The following is a 12,250-nucleotide window of genomic DNA, read 5'->3' on the forward strand; positions in this document are numbered from 1 at the left end:
CTGGACTCCGCCATCTGTGAGTCCTAGCCTGCCAAGTGATGTCACCCCAGCACCATTGAAAGTGGGCCTGAAGGTGCTCTGCCAACAGTAGATCCTGAGGAACCAATGGATCTCCTCTGCTGCGTGGCTCAAACCCATGCAGAACTGATGCATCACCTGTGCTGCAAAGATTTTCTCAGTGCAAGGACTCCACATCCACCTTGAAGTCCACATTGAAACCACCGCTGTGCAAATGTGAAGATTCACCATTGCAGGCCCTTGCTTAGCTGATCTCTAGTCTTGGAAGTCTCGATGACAACGCAGGTTCTTGCATCGCAGTCTTGCAACTCTTCGGAGCCAATGCATTGCCCTGACTGCGAAACGCATACTTGACATCACACTTTGTATCGGTCAGCCTGAACTTGTGCCGTTGTCACAGTCTGACACAACCAGATATCCACTGTTGGTGCTTTGTGTTCTTTGGCACTATTTCACTGGATTATTCATGTTTTGGTATTGATATATTTGTGAAAATTTGGGATGTTGTGGTTTCACTTTATTACTGTGTGAAGTACTACATAAATACTTTACACATTGCCTCTAAGTAAAGCCTGACTGCCCTGTGCCAAGCTACCAGAGGGTTGAGCACAGGTTAATTTGGGATTTGCTTGTTTCTCACCCTGGCAAGGATTGTAGTTGCTGCATGAGTAGGGTTGCACCCCATTCAACCAGTAACCCAATTTCTCTCAGTGATCATTACCAGCGTGCTGCAGGCTAATTAAAACCTGACAATACCTGATCTTGTGGTGAGCCTTAAGTATTCCCCTAAGATGGGTCTTTGAGGCAAAGGAGAAAGAGAAGAAAAAGAAGTGAGATGTTGGTCTTTTCTTGTTGTCCTCTGTAGGAAGAACTAATGCTCCATATTCCATCTAGTCATCACCATTTTCACAAATAGGAACATGTGTGCCATGAACAAAGACTTACAGAAATGACAGGAGTTTGTACCATGACTTCCATTCATCTCTGGAGGCACATGTCCCAATGTTCTTCCTCAATATTGCTAAACTGATGTGCTTAACTTAGAAAGTACTTCTAAATATATACAGATAACAAACAAGGAGGTATTCCCACCAGTCTTAAGCCGCTGGACTTAATTTAGCAGAGTTCAAAGGGCAGTATCCATAAATACTGCTACTACATCCCAGAAGCTAAATCATGACTTGCGCAGAGGGGTAACTTCCATAACATTTCAGGATGGAAAAAACAATGTAGGGTCTCACGATCTCAGAACACACCCACCTAGCATCCTAGATTTGTAGTTCAGTGGGCTCTATAGGAGAAGGGGTTCTCCACTTGTTTGCCAATAACAAAAAAGATAAGGGACCCTTACTTTGATGGAAAAACAACAGAGCTGAGCAGTAGTGCAGATGATCCTGGACCTTAGCTTCTACAGCTGGAATACATTTTTAAAGAACTAATTGTCACAGAAAATGACGATTCACAGTTATAGCGTACTACCCAGCCCAGCCTCATAAGCCTATGTTTAGGCTTATGAGGTTGGCTCAAAATGTATTTTACGCCTGATGAGATACTGGTCATAATATGGTTTGTGTTACATGATAATGCTGAGTACAGTGTTTGCAAGTAATTACTGGTTGTGGTCTATATTTATTATATGTTCTACATTTACTATGTTCACTTTGTGATGGTTCTCACAGTGGTCCAAGTGGCCCTGTCATGTGTATATAATCTCCTGTAGGTATTGCCTAGTACCAGTTGGCACAGTGTATATTATGTGATTACTATTCTATGTGTTTATGATAATACAAAGGCTATTTTTGATATAACCTTGTGTGGAGTTCTTTTTGTGGTGTGCCTAGTGTGTTGTTACTGTGTGTGTGTTGCACAAACGCTTTACACATTGCCTCCGGGACAAGCCTGACTGCTCGTGCCAAGCTACCAAGGGGGTGAGCAGGGGTTATCTTCGGCGTGTAACTCCCTTGCCCTGACTAGAGTGGTGGTTTCTGCCTGGCTTTGGCGCAAGCCTTAGCCAACCAGAAATCCCATTTCTAACAGAGTGCTTTTCTGATGCTTTATGTTGATATGGCTAAGTCTCTGAGCTGTGGAGTAGTGAGGAGTGGGCCAATGTCAGACTTAAAGATTGAAGGGACACCCCTTGTTGCAAAGATATCATATATTCTTTCAATAATCTTTTCATAAGTGATAGATGAAGGATCTTCTACCAAAGGAAAGCGGGAGTATTCATCAACAATAACAATTAGATGATGTCCATTCTCAAGAGGGCCAAATAAATCAACAGCAATTCTCTCCCAAGCATGGTTGACATTTTTATGGGTGCTGAGTAATGTGTGATGAGAGAGAATTGCGTAAGTGACAGGCCTTTAACTCTGTCTTTTAACCCTTTCGTTGAGATGAGGAAACCAGACTGTCTAAGAGCCCTCTTTGTGGCAACTATACCTCGGTGTTCCTTAGTTGATTACTTGTTGTCGTAGACTTCCCCAAATGATAATTCATGTATCTTGCAAGATGAGTTACAGACAGTTCATCTCTGACATTTCTGAATTTTATGTACTCACTGTCACTGGCGGGCAGTCAAGAGTGATGGTTCCATATATGCCATATTATGGCAGCTGGTGTGCTCGATTTTACAATGAAATTCATGTAGACTTCAGTTGTCTTAGATGGGGTACTGGAGCATTGTAATGGCACTCTTGAAAAATAATCAGCTGAATGTCTATCTTTCCCTGGACAGTGAACAATTGTGTAGTTGTATTCTTGTATTCTCAGACCCCAACATTCAATATGAAGAGGCATCTTGGCTTTAGGGTTGCCAAATATTTTCAATAGTACTTGATGATCGGTCACAAGTGTGATAGACTTTCCAGATACGAACACATGGAAATATTCACAAGCCCAGAACACTGCCAAGCTTTCTCTCTCCAGTTGTGAATAAGCACATTCAGTTTGTGACAAGCTTTTGCTAGTGTAAGCCACTTTATGCCTTCAGACATTTGGCTGCTTATTGTGCTGTGCAAGAATTGCACCTAACCCTACAAGGCTAGCAACAACTACAACCTCTGTATGAAGCTTGGGATCAAAGTAGGCCATTTCAGTGGCATTTTTGATGGCTTGTTTAATTCCATTGAAACTTTCCTCGCACTCACATGACCACTGAAATTCCACATTCTTTTTAGTCAATTCTCGTAATGGTGCACTGACCGTGGCAATGTCTTGTACGCATCTCAAACAGTAACTGGCCATCCCAAGGAATGACTGTAACATAGAAATGTCCTGTGGGGGATAAGCAGCAGATAGCCCTTGCAATTTGGCTGGACCAGGTGGCATGCTCCCATCAGAAAAGATATGGCCAAAACATTCAAATTTGTTTTTATGTCAAACCAGCATCATTTAGCAAACAACATACTTGCATGAAAGCTTTGTGATGCTCTTTCTATAGTGGAAGGCATTCACCACAGACTGTATGATATTATTATACAATCCAGAGCACTACACCAATAAAGTAATTTTGATCAGTCACTATTGCAGATCCAATTTTAATTTGTTACAGCGTTCTAAAATCATACAAATTCATACAAAAAGTCAGTCAATAAACTGTATTGATACCCAGAAAACTGTTGACACGCAGGTCAATAGATGAAGCACACATGCGACATGTGTTTCATTGTTCGTGGTCTTTTCAAATCAAGGACTTGTGCATCAAAACCTCCCTTCTGTTTGAGAGAAGTGCACAAGAAAGTCCAACCCATAGATCTTGAGACCTGGATGGACACAATGTAGAGTCCACTATGGGCCTCCAGTAAGTTATCCAGTACTCACATATATCAGTAATACAGGTGTCGGATACTAACTTCTGACCTTTTCAACAGAGCCACTGTGGGCTTTTCATTACTGGACGATAGACCGAGAAAAGCCCACGCTGTTTCTTTCTTAAACTTTCCCACTTTAAATTAAGTGGTGTATTACTGATATATGTGAGTACCAGAGAACTTACCGGAGGTCCATAGTGGACTCTACATTGTGTCTATCCAGGTCTCAAGATCCTACGGGTTGGAATTCTTCATGCACTTCTCTCAAACAGAAGGGAGGTTTTGAAGCACAAATCCTTGATTTGAGAAGACTAAACAGGGTTCTATTTCACTCTGAAGCCTTGAAAAAGCTGTCAACACGACGAAACACGTGTTGGCTGTGTGCTTCATCTTTCGACCTGCGTGTCAACAGTTTTCTGGCTATCAATACTGTTTATTGAATGACTTTTTGTATGTATGAATTTGTACAATTTTGGAACGCTGTAACAAATTGAAATTGGATCTGCAATAGTGGCGGATCAAAATTACTTTATTGGTGTAGTGCTCTGGATTGTGTAATATTAGCATATATGTGGTAAAAAGAAAAATCCCACATATTGACGTACACTACCATGGTTGCATGGTGTCTATTCATTTAAGCACACCTTACCTACTTCTATAATGTACTTACCAATTGGTCAGAGGTGCTGGCACTCTGTTATTACCACTGCCATCTTCTTCTCCCTTTGATTAGACTGTATGTTATGTTGAATGACATCGCAGAAAAGTTCTGCAGCAGACTATACACCAGAACTCAGTCACTTGTTGCGAAACAGACCAATGTGTGTAGAGAATTATCTTTAAGTTCCGACTGGTGATATCCTTTGTTTAAGTTGAGCCGAGAAAAAAACTTTGCACCATTCAATTGAGTTATCATATCAGCAATGTGGGTTCCCAGATGTCGTTCTCTCTTGATTGCCTTGTTGACCTGATGCATGTCAACGCAAATGCGTACAGCTCCTTCACTGTCTCTTTTAGGCACTTCCAATATGGGTGAAACCAATGGTGTTGGACCAGTGGAAAGTTCAATGAAATTGTGTTTCAGCAACAATTAAGTTCTATTTCAAAAGCTTCTTGCAAGTGAAATGGAATTCACCAGTGTCTTTGGGCAATAGGACACACGTCCTCGTTTATATGTAGCTGTACTTTCATAGTCTTGAGGTGCCCTAACCCTTGAAATATTTAAAGAAATTAACTTACTATTTCATGTTGAGCATTCGCATTGTACTTCACTGATATCAGTCCCACATCAGCAGCAGTATTGAAACTGAGCAGACAGGCACTTTAAGCAATACCTTGAAGTACATGAATAGGCGCTTGTACCACTGTATTCTTGTGTTTTATCATGGCAAAAAATTAACCTTACCTTTTCAAAGGTATCGAAGCAGCCCATGTCTATACTTTGGTTTTGATTGCATAAGTTGTGGTAATGGAGACAATTCATGAAATTTCTCCTCAGACATAATGCTGATTGGTGCACCGCTATCAAAAATAAAAGGTATTGAACACCCATTTATCTTCAGGATAATCTTAGGACAATGTTTCTTGGTCTTTGGTGTTTTTCATGTCAATCTTTCTTTTGCCTGTGCTTTTTCTTACTGTCAAATAGTCCTACCTGTGGATGTCTCTCAGAAGTAAACATTGACATTGCGCAGTTATCATTGCCACTTTCACTTGAAATCGATACTGAGGAACTCTTTGATGATGATTTTGATGACGATCAATCTCATTTGGTGTAAATTTGCCTCAGTTGGTGTGACCGCGTGTCCTTGTGGGAACTTGATGCAACGCTTGGTTGCCATCTTGTCTTCACGCTGTGACACACTTACTTTTCCCTTTGCTTTGCAAACCATCACAAAATGGTTTGCTTTGCCACAGCTGTTGCAAATCTGTCCAATGGCGGGGCATCTACTGATGAGTGGAAACGACAATCCACATCTGAAGCACGTTTTCATTTTCGGTGAAGACATCATTTTGAGTCCCTCATCTTTATGCTTTGGCTGACTTTTCATGTTCATGACTGATGCATTCTGGGCACCTCCGGCCTCCATGTCAGCCGCTTGTCGATTATCATGCTCTTCAGTGTGGGCAACCGTGAAGACTTGCTCAAAGCTCAGAGTTTCCTTCAGCATTCATTATCAAAAAGAATCTGGCATACATCCATCTATCAGTCTGAGGAGTGCAGCTTCTTCATCATTAAATTCATTAACTTACAATGCTTTATGAGGAGATACGGTCTCTCAACAAATTCATCAACAATTTCACCTAATGTTTGCATTCTTGACTGAAGATGTATTATTAATATTTTACATGTCACTGGATTGAGCTTGACATTCAAGGCTGTTTTGATGTGATTGCATGTCCCTTCTCCATCCTTCGATATCTTTTTTATGGCCTCATTTACACCTTCATCAGCCATGTTCTTCAGATACTTGATAATCTTTTGTCATCTGTTTCCTCTATTGCATCTATGAAATCCTCAAAAGTCTCTATCTAAATAGTGCATCTATTGCCAATATTCAGTTTATTCAGCTGTAGTATAACCATTGGTGGACAGCAGTGGTCTCTCTAATGCTTCTTGGTGAACTTGGTCGTGCAAACCATCTCTGGAGCCTTGTGGCGTGCTGGCTTCAGAGTAAACAAGGCAGTTAGGGGTGCTTTGGCCTCGCCCTAGCTCTCCATTGAAGCTCTTTATTTTGATGAAGATCTTGAGAGTTATTCTGAGCCCCCACTCTGCAGCTTTTGGTGGTGGGCCGCATTGTTTATGGACAGCTCCATACGCAAAATCCCACACCCTCTCTCTTGGGCACTCCACAGCAGGTGGTGGTATGATGACTCTCTTTATTTGTTTCAGTAAGTAGGCAAGTCTTTTCATATTCAAGTGATTTGATAAGCAGTTAACGTTATGATATTTAATTGGCTTGGCAACTAAATGTCTCTTACCACCTGGTTGATCTCTGCTTCTTTGTACATCAGCTTACAGCCTAATTTGGTCTGGATTGTAACAATACACTGATTTTCAAGACCTGTGACATGATTGCATCCGCCTTTAGCATTACCATTCCGTATGACATACACCATTCAGTTCAGTTCAGTTCAGTTCTATAAGCTTTATTTCGATTTAAAATTAAATCATAAGAGCATTACATTTAAAAGAAGAGCCTCCCAATCAGTCAATGCAATACACAATCTTCAAGTTCATTACAATGGATTAATAGACAACTCCTCTAGTTTTTCGTAATCTCATTGCTGCCTTCAAAAAGTTTAGAACACAGAATAATGTAAAGTAATTAGTAGACATTTTTAAAAACAGTAATGCCACCCTTACATGTTTAAACTTAAGTTTCTTGAGCAGATCTTTCAGATACTGTCTCCTTGGCCCGGCATAAAAAGAGCATAACAATATAAAGTGAAGTATATCCTGTGGAGATCTATGATCGCAGCCACAGGGCTCTTTATCACTAAGTTTATCAATAAAACCCTCTGGCACTGCTAATAAAAAGTGGATAAGACCAAATCTAAAACAGGTCATTAAAAATCTTTCATGTGGGTTAAGTACAAAAGACAGATAGGGTTCTATACCAGTGGTTGTTTTGACCAAGGCATGTTCTCTCACAGTCCGCTTTAAGAGTTCCACCTTTTCACGAGTGGTAACCAGAAAATTAGAATGCAAGATCTTTATACTCCCCTTGTCGCTGGGCCTAATTGTCTCGGGTGCACTGTACAGTTCCTCACGTCCCAACTTCATAAAGGTGGTTTTGACGTATCGCAGCCACGGGATTCTGCAGCTATGATCCAAGTTCAAGCAGTCCAATAAAACAGATTTTGTTAGTCCAGAGTCTTCATTGAGCCAAATTTCAAGCCAGCAAAGAAGAGGTCTGATGGCCACCAAGTCAGAGATATAGCTGACCCCCAACTCCTCGTGAATGCTGAAAGTAGGTGAGCTAGGCGGAAGTCTCAGCAAGCTTTTCAGATATTTATTTTCCACAGTTTGAAGCTTCGACGTTGCTGTGAAACCCCAAACTTCGCTACCATATAGAATCGCTGAACAGCAAATGGAATTATACATTTTTTTAATAAGACTGGGCGTCCAGTACCCCAACCGTGTGGCATATCCCTTGATGGACCCTGCAATCCCGGACATGTTAAGACATTTTTCGTCTATTAAATTTTTTAAATTCAGCTTTACATCAAAGGTTATGCCTACGTAAGTAAACATGGGTACAATTCCTAGTACATGTGTGCCAATTGTAAAGTTCTGTTGTCTTCGTGGTTTCTCCCCTACCGTCATCACATATGATTTAGTGAGATTAGTAGACATGTCCAGATTTGTCATAAAAGTTGTAAAACCATCTATTAAAATTTGTAGTGCAGAGGGAGTATGAGCCAGGAGAACAGCATCATCTGCATATAATAGGACTGGAACTTTATGTGAGCCTATCCTAGGGACATCTGTCGCAATACTGCTACGAGTGGAGTCCAACCCATTTATATATAACACAAATTAAAAAGGTGCAAGAATGCAGCCCTGGCGCACCCCACTTGAGCATTCAACATTTTTGGTTAGATGCCCCGCGGGCGAGTAGCTAACTACGGCTGAGGTGTCGGAGTGAAGACAATGCAGTATGCCTATAAGTGAGGGGTCAATCCCCATATCGCCAAGCAGTGCCCACAATTTGCTGCGATTCACACGATCAAACGCAGCTGAGAGTTCCATAAAGGCCAGAAATAATGATGCCTTTTTGGCTATGGTGTATTTGGCACTAATTAAATATAGGTTGAGACATTGGTCCACTGTGGACTTTCCCTTCTGAAACCCATACTGGGTGTCGGTAATCACCCCCTTAAGTTCTGCCCAGTCCTCCAGTCTGTTTAAAATCACCCCACCCAAAACTTTCATGGTGGCGTCTATTAACGAAATAGGACGATAACAGTGGGGGCTGTCCCTATCCCCCTTCTTATATATCGGGACAATTATTGCAGAGGACCCTGAGGCTGGCATTTCACTTGTAATAGCAGCATTTAAAACTCTAGTCAGAAGCGGAATCCACACTTCAAGATTGCTATGATAAAGATCTGGCGGGATACCGTCAGGACCCGGGACCTTGTTACGGCTTAGGGCGGCAATACCTACTTTGACTTCCTCCATAGAGGAAAATTAGTGACTGTATGGAATCCATAGAGACTACTGGGGCCAAAAAGGCCACTTGATCTGTGGGGTGGTTATAGAGCCCTTTAAAGTACACCTGCCAATCATCCGGTAAAATTACTGTTGAAATGTCTGGCTTATTTGGATCTGCAAAGCAGGGGCTATTTATCACCTGGCAGAAGCGTGTAGTATCGTGTAATTCTGAAGCCTCTGTTAAGTCTTCCCAGGCCGCGCGCTGAATTTGACTCTTGCGCTCCTTTAACACCTTGTTATACTGTTTCCGACATTCAGCCACTTTTGCCTTTACACGCGGGAATTCTTTCATAACCATTTTAAGGTTCCTTAAAGCAAGTGAGCAAGAGGCATCAAACCATCTATTTTGCGGCGGATGAAGTTTCCTTGCATGGACAGTAAGGAGGGTGCTAATCAAATTTGCGAGAGCCTCGAAGGAAGTAATTATTTCTAGCCCCCCCACAGTGGGATCTAAACAATTCATAATGTGCTCCTGTCCATCTTTAAAAAGAGAAGATGTAAATAATTCTGTATCTACTTGCGCCCATCTTACTCGCCGACCTTGACCCATGGTTGAAAGAAAGGAGGCCTTAAGGTGACTAGTCAGCGGTGTGGCACGGACGATAGTAGGGAGCAAAAAGACAAGAGGGTTGTGGTCACTGAATGGGCTAGAAATAATGAGAAAGTTTAGGATTCTACTTGCCAACAAAGGGGTGGCAAAAACAAAATCAATGAAAGAGTTACAACCCCTCCCTTTAAAAGTTGGGGGGATTAAACTAACTCCAGTGACGGAGAGCGTTTCCATTATGTTTACTAAGCCCAAAGAACTTGTAACATTAGTAAGTTCTAGACCTGCCTGCGAGTGTTCCATGTATAGGCACTTACGCACCGGACAAGTCGACCAGTCTCCCCTGGTGATCATCAAATTTGGGCACAAATGACAATTAAAGTCTCCCAACAGGATTAGTTCGGTTCGACCTGCATTCATGTCCAGTATTGAGCTGAGCCTCGTGTTAAGCTCAGAGAACGAGTTGCCTCCTTCACAGTTAGATTGTGCATTATAAAAATTTTGGATAATCAGACACATGACGCGAGTGGTCATTACCATGCTCTGCGTCACTGCTGAGTCCAACAGCAAATCCCTCCATGTGCCTGACATCCCCAATTTTACAAAAACAATCAGACCTCCCTTGGCCCTCCCAGACGATGATTTGGCTGCTGGTCTATGGTAAGATTTATAACCTTCCAAAAAATTGTCATGCCCAATTTCCCAAGTCTCTTGAAGACAAATTATGTCATACTTCCTAATCATTCTCAGCCAGTGTGTGTCATGAAGTTTGCTGGGTAGTCCCACAATATTCCAGGAAATAAAATGAATACCCCTGTGTTCATGTGTGTTCTTGCCTTCTCTAATTACACGATGTTCAGTGGGGTTTGGTGTAACTATCAATGTTATAAACAGAATGTTTTGACCTGGCATCGTGGGAACGAACTCCAGTACCAGCATTTGTTCCTACTTCACTAGCTTCACTGACTGAACAATTGACCCCTATCTGGCTTGATGAATCAGCCGCGGTTAAAAACTGGTGTGGGACCCAAGGACTCAATCTACACTCTCTAATGACTCCAAGCTTTCCAGCGGGGCAAAACGATTACCATAATAGACCGGACCATTCAGCCAACCACCACCTGTTCTCGGGGGGCCCGAGATGGAATTAGAGCGGCCCGTTGGTCTATAGAAGTAAGCAAGAGGTAAAGGTCTTATTTGGGTATCAAAGGTTAGGTAATCATTGCACTGTTGACTAATGCTCTGAACCATACCTGGATGCCTTAAGGTGACGATAACACAGTCCCCCGGAAATCTTTTTGTACTCTTCCCGATCCACGCTACCCTCCTGGCCATTAGTAGCAAAGCGTGGTCTCCAAGGTTAAAACCGGCATATCTACATAACCAGTGGAGAACCTTGTTCATTAGCTGGTAAGTGTGTTCCCCTTGTGCCCCGGAACCCCTGCCAAAACAATGGTATATGGGCTACATGCAGGGGGGAGATAATTATAGCAGTAGCAGCATGCTCATGATTTTTGCCCCCCACTTCCGTCCCCTGCTTATTAGAGCATTGAATGCTGACCCCTTGGGCAGTTTAGCTATTTTGACAGGCAAAACCCACCAATGGTCTCCCTTGACCTGTCAGGGAGACTACAGGTGGAAGGATAGGGGGGATAGGGGGGAAAACGGTGTTTAGGTCTGTACTGGTCCGGGGTACAGTGGGAGGGTGAGTGGGGAGTTACAAACTAACCCCCGGAGTGATCTGGCTATTTAACTCGAGGTTATTGGGGATAAGAGCCTGATTAGTGATAGCCCTATTAAGGACACTTGCAGGCGTAACCCCCCCCCCACATCTACCCTTCATTTGCGTAGTAGCGCTGTACCTCTGTTTGCGGAGATCTCAGTTGACTCTTAACCACCGATGTGTAGATTTTAATGATGCTTTCATTGTCCTCAAAAGCTTTACACAGTCTGGCATTGCAATGAGACTCCACAGGTGTCAGCATCTATTTTGCAATTCAACTGCAGCACAAGTGGCATGCACGTGCAGTTTGCTGGACTAAGGCAAATACTCTGGGAGAGCACTGTCAATCTACAAGTTGCCACTTGTTGCCAGTTGTAGTGTCCTACCGAGCCTGGGCACTCACCAATGACAACGCCACACCCTGAAAGTAGTTATAAACATCTTTATTCTTCAGCATGTAAGCAAGAACTCAACGTTCCAAATCTGTATTTATTTCATTACCTTCAGTGCTTACGTCATAGGTCTCTGGAGTCCATCAGGAACTAAAAGAGTTCTGTCATTCTTTATTTATACAACACTACAACAATAATAGGAACAAATATAAAGTTTTCAGCTGCCCAACTTTGAGAACTGCATCATGGCTGAAGATGTGTCGGTCCACTTTCAGAACTGAATAATTTTCAGTTCTAAATATATCCTTAGTTAAATGCCAGCCAGCTTGGTCTATAATGCATCATACTCATTCTAACAGTGTGTTAACAGAAGCATGAAAACACCTAATTTTCATTTAAAATATCTAGGAACATGTGATCTTCTCTAAAAAACAAAAAGGGGATTCTTATGCAGAGGATAGCCAAGTTGCAACGGATCGAGTGAGGTATACCTTCAAATCGTAGATTAGGCTTTAGAATAAGAACTAACCTGTGCTTCGC

General features: G+C 42.2%; 1 protein-coding gene across 1 annotated transcript in view; it reads left to right on the forward strand.

Annotated features, from left to right (window-relative positions):
- Positions 1 to 12,250, forward strand: part of KLHL4 (kelch like family member 4) — an 826,871-nt gene that overhangs the window by 644,391 nt on the left and 170,230 nt on the right. The gene's annotated exons all lie outside the window — the stretch shown is intronic.

This window comes from Triturus cristatus, chromosome 5_2 (assembly GCF_964204655.1).
Source record: "Triturus cristatus chromosome 5_2, aTriCri1.1, whole genome shotgun sequence".
Taxonomy (NCBI): Eukaryota; Metazoa; Chordata; class Amphibia; order Caudata; family Salamandridae; genus Triturus; species Triturus cristatus.